This window comes from Notechis scutatus, chromosome 8 (assembly GCF_049901735.1).
Source record: "Notechis scutatus isolate UNSWTSFEM ecotype Mainland chromosome 8, rNotScu1.2, whole genome shotgun sequence".
Lineage (NCBI taxonomy): Eukaryota > Metazoa > Chordata > Lepidosauria > Squamata > Elapidae > Notechis > Notechis scutatus.
The window spans coordinates 18,616,323-18,634,795 of NC_142016.1; the positions used below are offsets into that span (position 1 = coordinate 18,616,323).

The 18,473-nt window shown below is 45.8% G+C and overlaps 1 protein-coding gene across 1 annotated transcript in view; it reads right to left on the reverse strand.

Moving 5' to 3' along the window:
• Positions 1–18,473, reverse strand: part of LOC113423727 (phospholemman-like) — a 36,536-nt gene that overhangs the window by 17,242 nt on the left and 821 nt on the right. The gene's annotated exons all lie outside the window — the stretch shown is intronic.

Consider the following 18,473-nt stretch of genomic DNA (forward strand, 5'->3'; position numbering starts at 1 on the left):
TCAACCCCCCGCCTGAGCCCTGAGGGCCTTCAGGCGCCCGCCCGCTGTGTTTCGCCTCCCCGCCGAGGGCAGCCCCGGGGGGCCGGCCCGCCGCCCCCGCGCCCCGCCCCTTGCCAGCGCTTCCCCCAAAGGGCCAGGCGGGCGGCGCAGGGGCTGAGCCGCGCAGGCAGCCCACCCGAGCCCGACACGGGGCGGGGCGCCCGCCCGGACGGGGGCGAGGGCGGGGGCCCGCGCCCTCCCAGCTGCCCAGCCCCCGGCTCTGGCGGGCCCTGGCAGGATCTCCGATATGAAGTGCCCCACCAACGCAGGAAGCACCATATCCGGGCATGCAACAAAAGTACTTACTAACGGCAAGCCCCCGCTCTCCCCCTCCATTTCGCATGTTTAATATGGGGCTTAATTTGGGGGAGGGGCTTAATTTTATTTTATGCCAATAAAACATGGTGGGGCTTCCTATTGGTGGAGGCCGTATTGTTGGAGAAACACGGTAGGAAATGGGGACTTCCCACTTTGGAAATAGCAAATTGTCTCTGTCTTTATGGCTGGATGGAAATGCCAGATGTTGCTGAACTACAATTCCCATCAGACTGTATTTGGCTAAGACATCTGGGAGATCTCATCCACGCCTACAATAAGGGGACAAAATGTATGTCACATGAAGCACCCTAGGCTTCTCCAACAGCAAGAAGCTGACTCCTCGTCCTGATAAACCCCTTTTATTGAGTTTACAGTGAATTCCTCTCCAGCAAAGTCCCGGCTAATAGTCTTTCAAGATATTCCACAATTACAGACCTTTATCAGGCTTGGAGAGTTACCAGGCTGATATCTTTCAGAGGCCACACTGTAGCAGACAATAATTGGCAAAAATGCAGGAACAGATCTTCACCCAAATGAACTAATTGTCTCCTGCAAAACCCCACTCCTTTTTGCTCCTCTTTAATTCCCTCTGGGAGGGGCCATTCACTGTCCACCTGTGGCTTTATTCCCAAGTCGGCCCTTGTTCCTTAGCTGTTCCCTTCTTCTGGCAGCTCTGTGCCTGCGCACACTGGGAACAGGCTCCAGCTGTTCTTCTGCCTCACTGATGTCCGAAGGCAGCTGATAAACTGTCTGATGGCCCTGGCCCCATTTCTGCCTCCGATGCAGAGCCCTCATCAGACCCTTCCCCAGACTCCAGGACTGGCCCATATTCCTCCCCAACCTCCTCACTGATCGAGTCTGCCGTCAGCTCTGCTGGCCACTGGCAGGCCACAACGCTCCCATTCTAAAAAGCAAGTCAGAAACCTTTCCTTTCAACCCCTAATTCTCCCGCCAATATTCCTGCACTTCCACTCTTCATTTAGCCCCCTTTTTCTTATTTATTGCTATCCCGCCTTTATTGTTTTTACAAATAATAACATATCCAAGACCTTCCCTGCCATATATTTTCCCCCACAACAACCCTGTGAGGTAGCTTGGACTGAGAGAGAGGGACTGGCCCAAGGTCACCCAGGTGGCTTTCATGGCTAAGGCAGGATCCTCAATACATTAACAGAGTTGGAAGGGACCTTGTAGGTCATCTAGTCCAACCCCCTCCCAAGCAGGAGACCCTACGCCATTTCTGACAGATGGCAGTCCAGTCTCTTCTTGGAAGCCTCCAGGGATGAAGCTCCCACAACTTCCGAAGGCAACTTCTGTTCCATGGGTTGATTGTTCTCACTGTCAGAAAATTCCTCCTTATTTCTAGGTTGAATATTTCTAGGCCTTGGACTGTCCTGTTTTCTAGCTTGATGCCTCAATCACTAAGACTGTACAGGTAGTTCCTCGACTTACAACACTTCATTTAGCGTCCGTTCAAAGTTACAAACGTCACTGGAAAAAGTGACTTATGACTGTTCTTCACTCTTACGACCATTGCGGCCTCCCCAGGGTCATGTGATCAAAATTCAGATACTTCTCCACTGACTCACATTTATGACGGTTGCAGTGTCCAGAGGTCTGACCAGCAAATTCAATGGCGAAGCCAGGTCCACTTAACAACCCTGTGTGCTAACATAACCAGTGCAGTGGTTCACTTACTAACCGTTCCAAGAAAGATCGTCAAATGAGGCAAAATTCACTTAACAAATGTTTCACTTAGCAACAGAAATATTGAGCTCAATTGTGGTCATAAGTTGAGAACTACCTGTACTAGCCACTAGGCATGCAAACATATGCAAAGCGACTCTTTTCTTGCACATTCCCAACGACTGCAATCAATAAGGTAATCCTTGACTTGCAACCACTCACTTAATGAGCTGCGGTGGTGCAGTGGTCAGAGTGCAGTACTGCAGGCTACTTCTGCTGACTGCCGGCTGTATGCAATTTGGCAGATCGAATCTCACCAAGCTCAAGGTTGACTCAGCCTTCCATCCTTCTGAAGGTGGGTAAAACGAGGACCCAGATTGTTTGGGGCCATAGGCTGACTCTGTAAACCACTTAGAGAGGGTTATAAAGCACTTTAAATGGGTATATAAGTCTACGTGCGATTGCTAAGTGCTAATGTCCCTCTGAGAGCTATCTATGATCTGTTTCTGATGTATGATAACCACAAACACTCCCTTGTCTCCCACAGTCATATGATCACACATTGGCATTTGGCAACCAGTTTAAGTTTACAGCTTATTTGAAGTGTCCCACTGCCACATGATTATAATTTACGATGTTTCTGGCATTTAATTCCAGTTTCTAGCAAAATATATATATATTCATTGGGGAAAATTAACTTGTTTGGTGAACAAAAACAAAAAAAAATGTTGAAAAATCCAGTCAGGATTTTCACATAATGTCTTGATTTATGACCACAATGACGATAGTAATTCCAGGCTCAATTACATCTGCAAATCGAGGATTGCAGTACCCTACGATTACGACTTTTCTGTCTTGGTAAGTCTCTGGGCCTTTGCCATCTCTTCTTAGCTGAAGCAGCCACCCCAAATTCGACAGATAACCTCTCTCCCCAAATCACTGCACTGTCAGGACAAGAAAACACACCATGGGGTTAGGGTTCGTTCTTCTGTTCAGCACAGGAGCTTTGCCAAGTCCCATCGGCAGCTGTCAACAGCAGCAATCCAAACATCAAAATAATAATAATAATAATAATCAGCAAAAGGAAAGTCAGAAGAAGGGGGAGCATTTGGGATTTTAAAAATGGGAAATCCGCAAAGGAGCGACATTCCAAAATAAGCCATGGTGGCGCAGTGGTTAGAGTGCGGTACTGCAGGCTACTTCTGCTGACTGCCAGCTGACTACAATTTGGCAGTTTGAATCCCACCAGGCTCAAGGTTGACTCAGCCTTCCATCCTTCTGAGGTGGGTAAAATGAGGACCCAGGTTGTTGGGGGCAATAGGATGACTCTGTAAAACCACTTAGAGAGGGCTGTAAACAGTGGTGGTGGGATTCAAATTTTTTTACTACTGGTTCTGTGGGCGTGGCTTGGTGGGCGTGGCAGGGGAAGGATATTGTAAAATCTCCATTCCCACCCCACTCCAGGGGAAGGATATACTGAAAAATCTGCATTCCCTCCCACTCCTGGGGGAAGGATACTGCAAATTCCCCATTCCCTCCCCACCCCACTAGCCTGCTTTCCAGCTCCGTTCTCCTGTGCAGGGCAACCAAAGGAGACCCAGCCAATGATCAGCTGGGACTCAATGGGAGGCAGAGAAGAGATGGGGGCGGGGCCAGTCAGAGGTGGTATTTGCCGGTTCTCCAAACTACTCAAAATTTCCGCTACCGGTTCTCTAGAACCTGTCAGAACCGGCTGAATACCACCCCTGCCTGTAAAGTACTGTGAAGCGATATATAAGCACTATTGCTAGTTCTATAAAGGTTTATCTTCCCGATTGCAAAGTTTTTTTTTTTTATTTGAAGAAAAGATGGACAAGAGAGGGGAGAAGGTGAGAGGATGAGACTGCAGCTGCTGGAACAGCTGGAGAGGAAAGCATTCTGCATGGAGAAGGAGGGGGGGAGACCAAAACAGCCAGGTGGAAAGGAAACCGAGCTGGAGGGAGGGAGAAGCAAAGCAAGCTTGGAACAGCTGGTGCTGGGCCCATTATTTCACATTCTGAAATGACCCAGCTGGCCCTGGAGGGAGGGCAAAGGCCAGTTACTATGGCAGTGAAATGTTTGCAGTGCGGGAAGGAAAACGTCCTGCAATGTTTGCAGGTGATAAACCTGTCTCCACGGTGCTCAGGGATGTGGCAACCAGCTTCCCTTCTGCCAGCTGTTGCCCACCAGGCAATTTCCAGATTGCAAATGCCTACGGACCATGCTTAGTCAGGACATTTGGGGAGAGGGGTGTGTATGCGTGTGTGCGTCCGTGTGTGGGATCAGCATTGTTGAAATCAAAAGCAGCCCAACTTCACACACACACACACAAGCTGAGCTGGCAAGTCCAGGCATCTTATGGTCTAGGGTGCTTTTATGGGAAAACAATAGGGATTCGCAGGAAAAACAAAAACAAAAGTTGCAATGTATTTCTCTCCGTGAACCACAACCACAACAAAACAGTTTTCTAACCCTGGTGGTCAGGAGACAACGGGAGTTGCAACGGGAGGCCCAATTACAACAACCCCATCAACGGGAATACTGTATTTTGGGCTCTGAACTAAAACTTCTCCCTACAAATCTGAGCTCCCAGCAAAGAAAAAAAAGAGGAAGAAAGAACTTTTAAAAGGAAATAATCAACTCTGTTTCTCAGGCTTTTTTTTTTTTTTAAAGTTCATGTACCCGCAAATATATTTTTATATTCGTCTAAAAATACAAAGCAACTGAATAAGTTTTTCCCACAGACCAAATGAGCTCCTGCCCTTGAGATCCACGCTTTTCGACCTTAAGCTGAGACCTCAAACTGGAAAAACTAAACTGAAACTTCGGTATTTCTCACTCGCTGCAGGTAGTCCTCAACTTACGAACCTCAACGGAATCCAAAGTTTCTATTGCTAAGTGAGACATTAAAATGAGTTTGGCCCCATTTTAAGCCCTTAAGTCATTAAGTGAATCACTACCCTTGTTAGGTTTGTTTGTTAAGTGAATCTGGGCTTCCCCATTGACTTTCCTTGATAGGTCGCAAAAGGAGATCATGTGACTCTGGAACCCTGCAAACCGTCGTAAGTATGAGTCCGTTGCCAAGCATCTGAATTTTGATCACGTGACCACGGGGATGCTGCAAACCGTTGTAAGTGTGGAAAATGGTCATAAGTCCCTTTTTTCCCCCAATGCCGTAACTTTGAATGGTCATGAATGAACTTTACGTACTTATTTGGCCCTCTGGAGAATTTTCTATGCTCTGACTTAAAAAAAAAATTCATCACAGATTCAATGAAAAGTACGTATTAAAATTGTCAATTGCTGCAGTAATTGAAAATCCCCGATATTTTTTTTATCTGCATTCATCTCTGAAAGATGTTCCAAGACTTCTGGATTTTCTATTGTAAGCTAAGGACTATCCATACTGCATAAAAATCCCTTGCTTTAATAGTTCAGGTGGCTTCAGGGGTGGGATTCGAGCAGTGTTACAACCAGTTCGATGACTATGTTTTGCACTGTGCGCGCATGTAAAAAAAAACCCTAAGCTGTGCCGCCCAGAGAGCTGAAAAGCACAGCACGCAGGTGCGCAGCGTTTAAAAAGCCTCTTCTTTCCTGCTTTTTCAACCTCAGCTGTGCCATGTGGCACAGCTGAGGTTGAAAAAGCAGGAAATAAAGGTCAAGTAAGAGCCCAGGCAGGCAGGTGGGCCAAACAGCAGCAAACACAGAATTGGTTCAGTGTCTGCTGCTCTTCAGAGCCATAGGTTCTATAGAACCAGGCAGAACCGGTAGCATCCCATCCCTGGGTGGCTTTATTACAATGTTCAAAAAAGACCAGAGAAATAAAGCGTTAGGTATCTCTCCAGAGCCTGCAGATTCCCAATCAAACGTGCCCCGGGTCAAAACAAACAAACAAACAATAATCATTTTAAAAATGGGATGGTAAACCTATTTTGCTGGAAGATATACAGGAAGTCCTTGAGTTATGACCATCATTGAATCCAACGTTTCTCTGGCTGTGCGAAACATTGGTTAAAGGAATTTGCCCCGTTTTACGACCTTTCTTGCCACAAGTGAATCTAGCTTCCCCTGTTGACTGTGTTTAATAAGAAGATGGCAAAAGGGGATCGCCTGATCCCAGGACCACTGCAACCAGTTGCTGAGCGTCCAAATTTTGAACCCTTGACCATGAGGATGCCGCAAGGATCGTAAGCAGTCATGGGATTCAACCAGTGTAACAACTGGTTTGGTGAGAATGCACGCGCGCGCCAAATGGGTGCTTCGCGCACGTGTGCAGCATTTGACAACAGCTCTGAAACTTACCTTCTACGGCAGCCCTGGTGAGTAAAAGAGCTGAGGCGAGGCAATCCACTGTGCCGCACTTAGCAGCTGAGCTGCAAAACACGAACAGACTAAGGCAGGGGTGGGCAAGCAGGGCCAACTGATCACAGGCACTACTGGTTCGCCTGAAGTGGTCCGAGCTGGGAGAATCCCACCCAGAGGTGATATTCAGCAGGTTCTGACCAGTTCTGGAGAACCGGTAGCGGAAACGTTGAGTAGTTCGGAGAACCGGCAAATCCCGCCTCTGACTGGCCCTGCCCCCATCTACCCTGCCTGCCTCTGAGTCCCAGCTGATCGGCTGGCTCTTCTTTTGTTGCCCGGCATAGGAAAATGGAGCTGGAAAGCAGGTTTGTGATGACCCAGAGCATGACACAAAAATAACACAGTCACAAAAGTAGAATAAATTCCCTTTAATGCCTCCAACTTGGGCCCCAATGTCCAATTATCCTCGGCTTGATATCAAACTCTTCCAAAAACAGTCTACGAAGAGAGTAAATGCAGTCCGAACCAAAAGTAAAGATAATTAGAAATAAAAAAAAAAAACCAACACAAACCATACTGGAGTCATTAACACGGCAGGCCAGGATGATAAATTGCAGACTTCCACAAGATAATGCAGCAACCACAGTTGGGAAGACGCCAAAACCCAGATAAGCCTCAACCAAGATAAAGCACGCTTTGCTTCCAGCAAAGAGCCATTTAAAATGCCCCACTTTTATCCTGTTCTCCCAGCTGCAACTAATGAAAGGGATCAGGGCCTTTTCCTCTCCCGTAAGCCACGTTGCTTCCTTCTCCATTCCTCCCTGCATGCCCTAGGATGAAGAGGGGATGGCCTTGGGTCTTCCTCTGAATGCCCAGCCGGACTGTGCCCTTCCCATTTCTTCCACAGCCACCAGAGCCACACTCCCACTCTCTGCCAGCTTCTCAATCTCCCCCTCAGAATCAGACTCCAACAAGGGCATGACAGGTTAGTCGGGTGGGGAGGGAATGGGGATTTTGCAGTATCCTTCCCCTGCCACGCCTGCCATGCCACACCCACAGATCCAGTAGTAACAAAATTTTTGAATCCTACCACTGATCCCACCCCTGATCGTAAGCGTTAAAAAAATGGTCATAAATCACTTTTTTTCAGTGCCATTGTAACGTCAACGGTCACTAAATGAACTATTATAAATGGCAGGGGGGGGGGCACCTGTACGTATCTACTTCAGGGTAAAACAAGGAGGGTTGATGGGTTCAGGTATGCAAAGCCTCCCGTCCCTTCTCTTTTTTTCCTATGCCAATTCCGTATCACTCTGCAAGCCAGGTTTTTTTTTTTTTTTTTTGCAGTAAACATCCTTTTGGCTAACAGGCTTGGCTTCCATTGCTAATCAACAGGAAAGGAAATGGGAACACTCCCGTCCTTTGGCTCACTTGTGGCCTGATAGGTTTTTCACCACAAACAGAAAACAGGGTTAATATTTCCCTGTGCAAAACAAAAAACAAAAAAAACGCAAGCGTCTTACGTCTTTGGAGCTCTGGGCCTCCTGCTCTGAGTTAGATAATATTTTCCTTCCAAAACTGGATGGAAAAAGAAATGCGACTTTCAGCTTTTCCTGGGGATTCAGTTCACCTCACTTCTCCCGTCGTGAAATGGGAAGATTTTACCAGGACACACATCCAGTGTGACTTGCTAACTTCCAGCGGGACCAAAAAAAAACATGCCTGAAGAGTTTAAGAATTATTTTAATCCGAATCCTGGTCTGTTAAAGTAAGAATCAGGTACAGGTGTTTGCAAAATATTCTGTATCATTAGAACAGAATAACAGAGTTGGAAGGGACCTTGGAGGTCTTCTAGTCCAATCCCCTGCTTAGCAGAAAAACCCTACACCATTTCAGACAAATGGTTATTATTGTCTGTTTTTAAAGTTTTTTTCTAAGGCGACGGAAGGGAGAAATAATTAAACACATGGCTGGGTGGTAATTCTATTAATTCGAATGGAGTGTTGATGTACGTGAAATCAACTCAAAGGTTCGTCCTGGTCTCGCCCAGTCACTTCTGGAGTGGGTGAGACACATCACCCCATCAGCTTATCACTCAAAGGCTGGGGTGATCATTGCTTCGGAAAAACTGGGTTGGCTCTAATAAACCACAATGGCCAAATTTGTATAACATGCTTCATAACACCAATCAAACCACATTAGTGTGAAGAGAGGAGAGGGGAGGGGATGAGAGAATAGAATAGAATAGAATAGAATAGAATAGAATAGAATAGAATAGAATAGTTGGAAGGGACCTTGGAGGTCTTCTAGTCCAACCCCCTGCTTAGGCAGGCAACCCTACACCACTTCAGGTAAATGGTTATCCAATCTCTTCTTAAAAACTTCCAGTGTTGGAGCATTTACAACTTCTGGAGGCAAGTTGTTCCACTGATCAATTGCTCTAACTATCAGGAAATGTCTCCTTAGTTCTAGGTTGCTTCTCTCCTTGATTAGTTTTCATCCATTGCTTCTTGTCCTACCTTCAGGTGCTTTGGAGAATAGCTTGGCTCCCTCTTCTCCGTGGCAGCCCCTGAGATATTGGAACACTGCTCTCATGTCTCCCCTAGTCCTTCTTTTCATTAGACTAGACATACCCAGTTCCAGCAACTGTTCTTTATATGTTTTAGCCTCCCGTCCCCTAATCATCTTTGTGCATCCAAGCACCAGCCAAACCATACCTCTGGCGGCCCACTGTGATTCCCTGGTCATGCTGTGCATGAAACCGAAAGCAACATACAGTTATGACCAATAAGCACCAATAGACTTTATTCTGCCTGGATCAGTTCAATCTCTACCTTTTAAAGCCTATCTTTCTTTGAAGCCATCTTCCTTGGGGGCCATTACCATACAATGTTGCAGCGAGTGTCATAGGCTGCTTAGCTGCGATGTTGGAAGATTGCATATGCACTTGAGCGCATGAGAAAGAATAGATGAGGTGGGTGGCTTTTGTCCAAAATTGGGAAAGAATCAGCATGCGATGGAAGCTTCCTGGAAATATTGCAAAGCTGGGCCCATCCAGACATATTGAGATCCACAGTAGCTTAATAAATTTATCTGCCTTCATTGTAGGACAGGAGGAAGAAAACTGCCTGAGAACAGATTTCTCATTTACTGTTGAATTTATAGTTGTTGACATCAAATTGGCATGGTGTATGTCTTCCTATTGTTTCTTAATCCTTGTTTGTTCCTACCATGCTCTGCCTCAGTTTCCCTTTCTATCAACAAGGTCACTTCAATCCCAACAGGAAGTCCCTTTCCTGGGTGGCTTGGCTGCAGAAGAAAGGGAGATCCTGTCCAACAAGGTAATTTCTCCCATTAGCCAGACCAAAACCTTCTCCAGCTTGCCATGGTGATCCACCACAGGACAATATTGACCAGATCGTCAGGTTTCCCTCACCTGATCTCATTTTGTTTCCCTCTTGTTATGGGAGACTCTGCAAAACATTGCAGTTGGTGGTGAAGAGTTGTCTCCACTCAACACATTGCACATCATTGATTAAAATAATCTTTGATGTACCACAAAGGAGGCAGAGACAAGACCACAAATCTCAAATTCTTAACTAAAACCCATGGAAAGCAACAAACTGTGTGGTCAGAATCCATTTTTGGCCAAATTGAGACTTAAACCAGCCTCTTCTCCATTCATCCATCACTTGGATTCAAGCATGATGGTACAGCAGCATCAAGTTCTACAGAAATAGCGAAAGCTAGTTTCTTTCAGCCTGGATAATGATTACATTCTCTCACTGTACTTTATTTAATCATAGCTTCTTAAATAAATCACCATTGGTTGGGTGGACACAGTAGGTAAACTCAAACCAAGGGAACTGCTGCACCCATGCTTGGCACAATATGTAACTCAAACCCATTTGTCTCTCTACCTAAATAGGTTAGAACACCTGGCAATTCAGAAATTCTTAATGATCTACTGTAAGTTATTACCATAGATCTATAAAATATCAGCGGGAGTCTGGTAGCACTTTTTTCAGACTAAAGTTATTCATGAAGTCAACTTGATAAAGTCAGCTGTGATTCATCAAAGCCTATACTTGTGAATAAAATTGGCTCGTCTGAAAAGTTGCTACCAGATTCCTTCTGATTTTTGGCTGCCGTAGATTAATTCAGCTCTCTTATAATGTCTAGGAGATCTACAACATGAGCAAATAATCCATTTCTGTTCCCCTTGTTCCTTTCCCAGGCTGCCAACTCGGCTACAACAGCTGTGCAATCAGACTATTTTTTGACACACTCGCCTTGACTCACCTTCCTAGGGGCAATCCTGCCCCAACAGTGATGTCGGAGGTGCTATTGTGTCATTTCCCCCCAAATTCAGGCCCCAAAATATTTGGCTCCCCACCCTGCAGGGCCCTATATACCTACCCTTTGATGCCTGCCCCACCAGGACTCTCTTACTTTGGAGGAAAAGAATCAACAGCTTGTAGGGACTCCAGGGAAAGGCAAGGAACTGGCTTGTGGCAGAGAGAGAGAGATCAGAAGAGCTAAATTTGTCTGCCTTGGCTTTGGGACAGATGTGGGAGGGGGGCAGAGCAAGGCCTTTGAACAGAACATGTGAAGGACAAAACAAACAGCCACACACAGGCAATAAGGGGAAGAAAGCAATGGGGGGGAAGGAATTGGGATGGGTTGATATATACAACCACCACCCACCTCAATAATGCAGCCTTGGAAATTACTCCCTGCAAGATAGGGCATGTTTTTAACTAGCTGGAGGTCATATCTAGAGGGGTCACTCTTGATAGAATGGTATTTGAAAAGGAAAGGCAAGTGAGCGTTGGGGAAGGCTGGGAAGGAAGGAAGGAAGGAAGGAAAGAAAAAGAGCAAGGAAGGAAGGAGAGAAAAAGAGTGGGAAGGAAGGAAGGAAAGAAAAAGAGCAAGGAGGGAAGGAAGGAGAGAAAGAGAGTGAGAAGGAAGGAAGGAAGGAAGGAAGGAAGGAAGGAAGGAAGGAAGGAAGGAAGGAAAGAAGGAAGGAAGGAAGGAAGGAAGGAAGGAAGGAAGGAAGGAAGGAAGGAAGGAAGGAAGGAAGGAAGGAAAGAAAAAGAGCAAGGAAGGAAGGAGAGAAAAAGAGTGGGAAGGAAGGAAGGAAAGAAAAAGAGCAAGGAGGGAAGGAAGGAGAGAAAGAGAGTGAGAAGGAAGGAAGGAAGGAAGGAAGGAAGGAAGGAAGGAAGGAAGGAAGGAAGGAAGGAAGGAAGGAAGGAAGGAAGGAAGGAAGGAAGGAAGGAAGGAAGGAAGGATTTTCCATCTTTCCCTTTTGCTTCAAAGAGATCTAAAGACCTAATTGCAATTTACCATTCCTCCATTTTGCATATGCACAACACCCACAGGAGCCAAGGAATATCTACAATTGTCATCAAGACTGCTCCCCTGAGGCGATGCCAATAAAGGTATCAATTGGCCACTGTCAACTACCTATAGCTTGGAGGAGAGGAAGTTGTGACCAAGCCACATCCAAGCCAAGGGAAGGGAAATAAACCACCCTCCTCGGCGTGCCCTGCCAAGGCAGCCCTTTTATAATAAACACATATTTGCAGGAACAAACCAAAGCTTTGCAGCTGGGAAATTTGACTACTTAGGATGGCACAAAAGGGTGAAGAAATTTAACACAAGGATTATAAGCACACAGCATGCTTGGCCCATTTATTGTTGCATATTTCCACCAGCTTGAATCTGCACCATACATTAAGCCACCCAAAAAAAACCAAACCAGGTTTATGGTGCCGTGCAGATGCAACTGCTAGGTTGTAAATGATTTGGTTAAGTATCCTGTGAGAACAGAGCCAGTGGTGGGATTCAATTATTTTTTTACTACCAGTTCTGTGGGCATGGCTTGGTGGGCATGGCAGGGGAGGGATACTGTAAAATCTCCATTCCCTCCCCACTTTGGGGGGAAGGTTACTCCAAAATCCCCACCCCACTAACCTGCTTTCCAGATCCGTTCTCCTGTGCAGGGCAACCAAAGGAGACCCAGCCGATCAGCTGGGATTCAATGGCAGGCGGAGAATAGATGGGGGCGGGGCCAGTCAGAGGTGGGATTTGCCGGTTCTCCAAACTACTCAAAATTTCCACTACTGGTTCTCTAGAACTGGTCAGAACCTTCTGAATACACCACTGAGCAAAGCCAAGGTGTAAGTTTAGCCATTATGAACCGTGAGTAACCAGCCTTATTATTCTGATATCATACAACAGCCTCCCCCAACCTGGCCTGTATTGGATTGGGATTGCAGGACTTGAAATCCAGCACATCTGGAGGGCAGCAACTTGGGAGAAAGCTAATCTGTACTATAAAATCTACTGGGCCAAACTGGAACTGATTAGAAAAGGAATGGATTATGGTGGGCTAACAGTTTGATCTCATGGTTAAGGCACAGGCTAGAAAACAGGAAAATTGAGTTCCAGTCCTGCCTTTGGCACAAAAGCTGGCTTGGTGATTTTGGGTCAGTCCCACTCTCTCAGGCCAACCCATCTTACAGGGTGGTTGTTGTGGTTGTTGTTGGGAAAATAGGAAGCAGAAGGAGTCTTAAGTACGTTTGGCACTTAAGGTATTTATAATAATAATAAAGGCAAAATAAAAAACCTAATATTTAAAACAATCTGTCCACAAGATCAGGTTATAGCACAGTACAAATGAGAACTCAATTATGTCCCTTTGTCTATAAAACCATCAACACACATGAGTCTTTGCCAACTTAAGACACGCAGGAAGGAACTTGCAATCCACATTCAGCAGTGGGTGGGAGAGACAACGAAGAAAAAAAATGAGAGAAGAAATACGCATGAAAGCAAGGTTAGATCTGGCCTTCACTTCCAGTGAGGTCAGAAAGGATCATGCATAAGCAATCTTTGTGAAAAAGAAGGCTTGGCGGAAAATGTTGACACTCTAGAACAGGGGTCCCCAAACTTGGCAACTTTAAGACTTGCGAACTTCAACTCCCAGAATTCTGAGATTTGAAGTCCACAAGTCTTAAAGTTGCCAAGTTTGGAAATCTCTGCTCTAGAAAGACTCCAGAGAAGAGTAACAAAGATGATTAGGGTACTGGAGGCTAAAATATACAAAGAACGGTTGTAGGAATTTAGTATGTCTAGTTTAATGAAAAAAAGGACTAGGGGAGACATGATAGCAGTTTTCCAATATCTCAGGGGCTGCCCCAAAGAAGAGGGAGCCAAGCTATTCTCCAAAGCACCTGAAGGCAGGACAAGAAGCAATGGGTGGAAACTAATCAAGGAGAGAAGCAACCTAAAACTAAGGCAGAATTTCCTGATAGTGAGAACAATTAAACAGTGGAACGACTTGCCTGTAGAAGTTGTGGGTGCTGCAGCACTGGAGATTTTTAAGAAAAGATTGGACAACCATTGATCTAAAATGGTTTAAGATTTCCTGCTTGTGAGCAGGGGGGTTTGACTAGAAAATCTCCAAGGTCCTTTCCAATTCTGTTGTTATTCTGTTGATCTACTGTGTAAAGAAGGAATTTCCAGGAAAGTGGAAACTGAGCATCGTGCAGCATTTTGCAAAGAATCAAATGCAAAATAGAAAACAATGCAGAAAAGCTGAGGGATGCAGTTCTTCGGGCATTATGAAGATGGCCAAGATGGAAGGACTGAGATCACAAAGCTTTTCTTGGCCTCCCTGACCTATTAAAGAAAATTGGAAAGGCAACTTCTATCCCTAAATTTCCAAGAACAGCTCAGGGCCCCCAAAAGTCTTCGCTGAAAACCAAAGCAGTGCCAACCCATTGTTTTTAATGCTAGTTATAGTCTCCTTCAAGTCAAGCTTGTCTCTCGGTGATTTCAGGGACGCATCCATGCGGTTTCCTTGGCAATAAGTTGAAAAAGTGTTGCCTTCTTCCAGGACTCCTTTGAACTTCCCAGTCTAGCCAGCAATTCTTTTAATTGCCTGGCAGCCTCCCATTCAAACCCTAACTAAGCTCGACCTTGCTTAGCTTCCAAGCTGAACCAAGCTGTTTTCTTAAAGACTTGACCCAAAAGGGTCCAATAACTTTGAGGACAAGGAATGGGTTTTCTCTCTTCCTTGGTCCATGGTCCTTACTTTATTTCTTCACGAGTTATTGGAATGGAAAGATGTGGTAAGGAAGGCTCCGAAGGCAGCAAATGGTAGCTAGAAACCCTGCTCTAGAGCCTCACTGCATCTGATCTGTTATTGGCCAGCGGGCTGTCTAAATATATCAAACCTGGCAAGATGTTGGAAGTTATAAATATTCCCCCTTCTCAGTCCCTGTGACATGCAGCCCCCAAGTGACGCCGGGGTTCAATACAAGCCCTTCAAGAGGAGGCACATAGCAACAGGGTAGATGCATGGCCAGTTAGAGGACAACACTTTTAACCTATTTCTTATCCACCCTTTCCCAGAGGTCCTTGACAGGGGAAAACTTTTTGGCAACGGGAGGAACAGTAGCTGGGGCCAATCCAGGCATGTAGAAAGTTTAGAACAAACAACCACATTCAGGCTCCAGAGTGTCAACAGCACTGCAGAAGCTCACGCCATTTCAAACCCACATTTTTGGGTGGGTTTTTTTTTATTAAAAAAAATAATGAAATATCTTAATGCCAGGCATGGACATAACAGCTTCCTTAGTAGCTTTACAACAAGGGTTGAAACTTCAAACTTGACAGATTTAAGACTTGTGGACTTCAACTCCCAGAATTCCTGAACTTAACATGCCTGGAGGAGGAATTCTGGGTGTTGAAGTCCACAAATCTTAAATCTGTCAAGTTTGAAGACCCTGATTTAGGTTTGCCAAAGCCTATTTCCAGAAGAATTTTTTTTTACTTTCCAGTCTAACTGCGCCCCTGCTATTCCCATCTAAATGCAAGCTAAGAAGTTGGCACTGGATGAAGCCAACAGATTGAAGCCAATACGAGCCATTTGATTAATTAGAATCCAATCAAGTTGGCATCAAGAGTGCCTCTTCCAGGAAGATATCCCCAAAATTTAGCAGAAAGGTGCTTTAATAAATGAGGAGAGGTGTGGAAAAGATTCTCACCATACAGGTATTCCTCAACTAAACAACCACAACCAAGATCAACATTTGCAGGCATCTGTTTTTACCGAACCTGGTTAAGGGATTTTTTTTTTGTGAGTTCGGCCAATTAGCGGTTTCAAGCACAACTTTTATTTCCCTGTTTCCATTTCTCCACTTGTAAAATGGGACTGGAAACCATTTTATTCCAGCATCACTGGGCTGCACAGTGAGACCACAAACACAACACATTTTTTTTTCAGTCTCTTACTCTGCACAATTTCAAGAAACAGCTTTATTTAGACGAGCTAACCAGAGTTTTTTGTAAGAGTGGTTGGAAAGCCTTGGTTTATGGTTTAGCTCAACATGAATGAATAGAATAGGGCTGGAAGGGACCTGGGAGGTCTTCTAGTCCAGCCCCCTGCTCAAGGAGGAGAACTTAAACAATCTCAGACAAGTGACTGTCCAGTCTCTTCTTAAAAACCTCCAGTGATGGAGCACCCACAATTTCTGGTGGCAAGCTGTTCCCCTGGTTAATTGTCCTCACTGTTAGGGGGTTTCTTCTTAATTCCAGGTTGCTTCTCTCCTTGATTAGTTTCCAACCATTATTTCTTGTCCTGCCCTCTTTTTTGTGGCAGCCCCTCAAATATTGAAACATTGCTATCCTGTCACCCCTAATTCTTGTTTTCTTTAGATTAGCCAAATCCAAAACCTGCAGCCATTCTTCCCATGGTTTAGTTTCCAGGACTTTGATCATCTCAGTTGCTCTTCTCTGGACATTTCCCAAGACCTCAACAGCTTTTTTTGTAGTGTGGTGACCCAAATTGCAGTATTCCAGATGTGGTCTTACTAGGGTTTTGTAAAGCGGCACTATGTTAATCCAGACAATGGTGGCTTATTCAACAAATCATGGGTTATGCGAAGGAGACCTTGATGCACTATACCAGAGGCCTCCACACTTGGCAACTTTAAGACTTATGGACTTCAATTCCCAGAATTATGGGAGTTGAAGTCCACAAGACTTTAAAGTTGCCAAGTTTGGGGACCCCTGCACTATACGAATCCATCTTTTGGCTGCAGAGCATTTGTTTTGTTTTCTGCAGCAACTCCTTTGCTGAAGGATGCCAAGGAGATTTCTCACACTACCACACTCCAGATCTGCAGGGACCATTGCTAATAGTTGGAAACCACCAAGCAACTTTCTACGGAACCCACCCATTTTTCCCAACGGGACCCTTTATATGCCCACCTGACCAACTTCACCCCTTTCCTTCTTCAGACACTTCCATTAAGGAAAGAGGTTCATCAATAGTGGTCTACCTTTCCTTCGCCATCAGCAGACCAGCCATATCTATTTCCCAAGCAGGTAAGAGAGAAGTACAGGTAGTCCTTGATTTACAACCACAACGGAGCCCCAAATTCCTGTTGTTAAGTGAGACATTTGTTAAGTGAGTTTTGCCCCATTTTACGACCTTTCTTGCCTCCATTGTTAAGTGGATAATTGCAGTTGATAAGTTAGTAACCCAGTTGTTATAAAGCATTAATAAGGCCACACCTAGAGTACTGCATCCAGTTTTGGTCACCACACTATAAAAAAGATGTTGAGACTCTAGAAAAAGTGCAGAGAAGAGCAACCAGGATGATCAGGGGACTGGAGACTAAGGCATACGAAGAACGATTACAGGAACTGGGCCTGGCTAGTCTAGTGAAGAGAAGGACCAGGGGAGACATGACAGCAGTTTTCCAATATTTGAGGGGCTGCCACAGAGAGGAGGAAGGGGTCAAGCTATTTTCCAAGGCACCTGAAGGCCAGACAAGGAATAATGGATGGAAACTGAACAAGGAGAGATTCAACCTGGAAATAAGGAGAAACTTCTGACAGTGAGAACAATCAACCCATGGAACAAAAGTTGCCCTCGGAAGTTGTGGGAGTTTCATCACTTGAGACCTTCAAGAAGAGATTGGACTGCCATTTGTCAGAAATGGTGTAGGGTCTCCCGCTTGGGCAGGTGTGTGTGGACTAGATGACCTACAAGGTCCCTTCCAACTCTGTTCATCTGTTAACCTTGTGAAGTGGAATCGGGCTTCCCCATGGACTTTGCTTGTCAGAAGGTCACAAAAGGGGATCACGTGATTCCCCCCCCCACAACTGCCACCATCATAAATACGGACCAGCTGCCTAACATCTGGATTTTGATCACGAGAGTATGGGGATACTGCCAAGGTTGTACCTGTGAAAAACAGTCCTACGTCACTTTTTTTCAGTGCTGTTGTAACTTTGGATGGTCACTAAACGAACTGTTGCAACTCTACCTGAACCTGTGGCCCCTATTCAAAGCAAATGGGGTATACGGTGTGCTGCCTAGGTAGGGGCCCTGGGGGAGCATGGGGCCTTCGGATGTACAGCCTCAAAGAGGAAACCCCCCCTAACCTCCCCTGAAAAGCTGGCCAAGTTACGGGACATCTGCACCCTGGGAAAGACAAACTTCCGTAAAGTTGCTATGTGGCCGTTTTTCTTTTTTCTTTTCTTTTTAATGCCACATCATATGAGAAGTCCTAGCACAGCCTTGCCTCGAATGACCCCTGGTCAAGCGTGGAATGCATCGCCTGGGGAGCGGTGTGTGTGGAAACGATGCTACTACTAATCCACGAGAAGAAGCCTCCCTCGTTTTGGGAGCCCAACGGGGGCGTTTCAGCGCTTTCCGCAGACTTTCCCCTCCCTCGTCCCGCCACCTTCCTCTACGCAGCTCCCAAAACTTTTCCACCTTCCCCCCCAGCCGTGCAATGAAAGGCAGGCAGAAGTTCCACCAGGCGAGCCTTTTCTGGCCAGGGCAGCCTCTCTCTCTCTCCCCCGTCCTTTTCCTCTCTCTCTCTCCCTCCTCTTCCTCTCCCTCCCTCTCTCTTCCTCTTCCTCTCTCTCTCTCCCTCCCTCTCTCTCTCCTCTCTTTCCCTCCCTCTCTCCCTCCTCTTCCTCTCTCTCCCTCCTTCCTCTGTCTCTCTCTCCCTCTTCCTCTCTTCCCTCTCTCTCTCCCTCCCTCACTCCTCTTCCTCTCCCTCCCTCCCTCCCTCTCTCTCTCT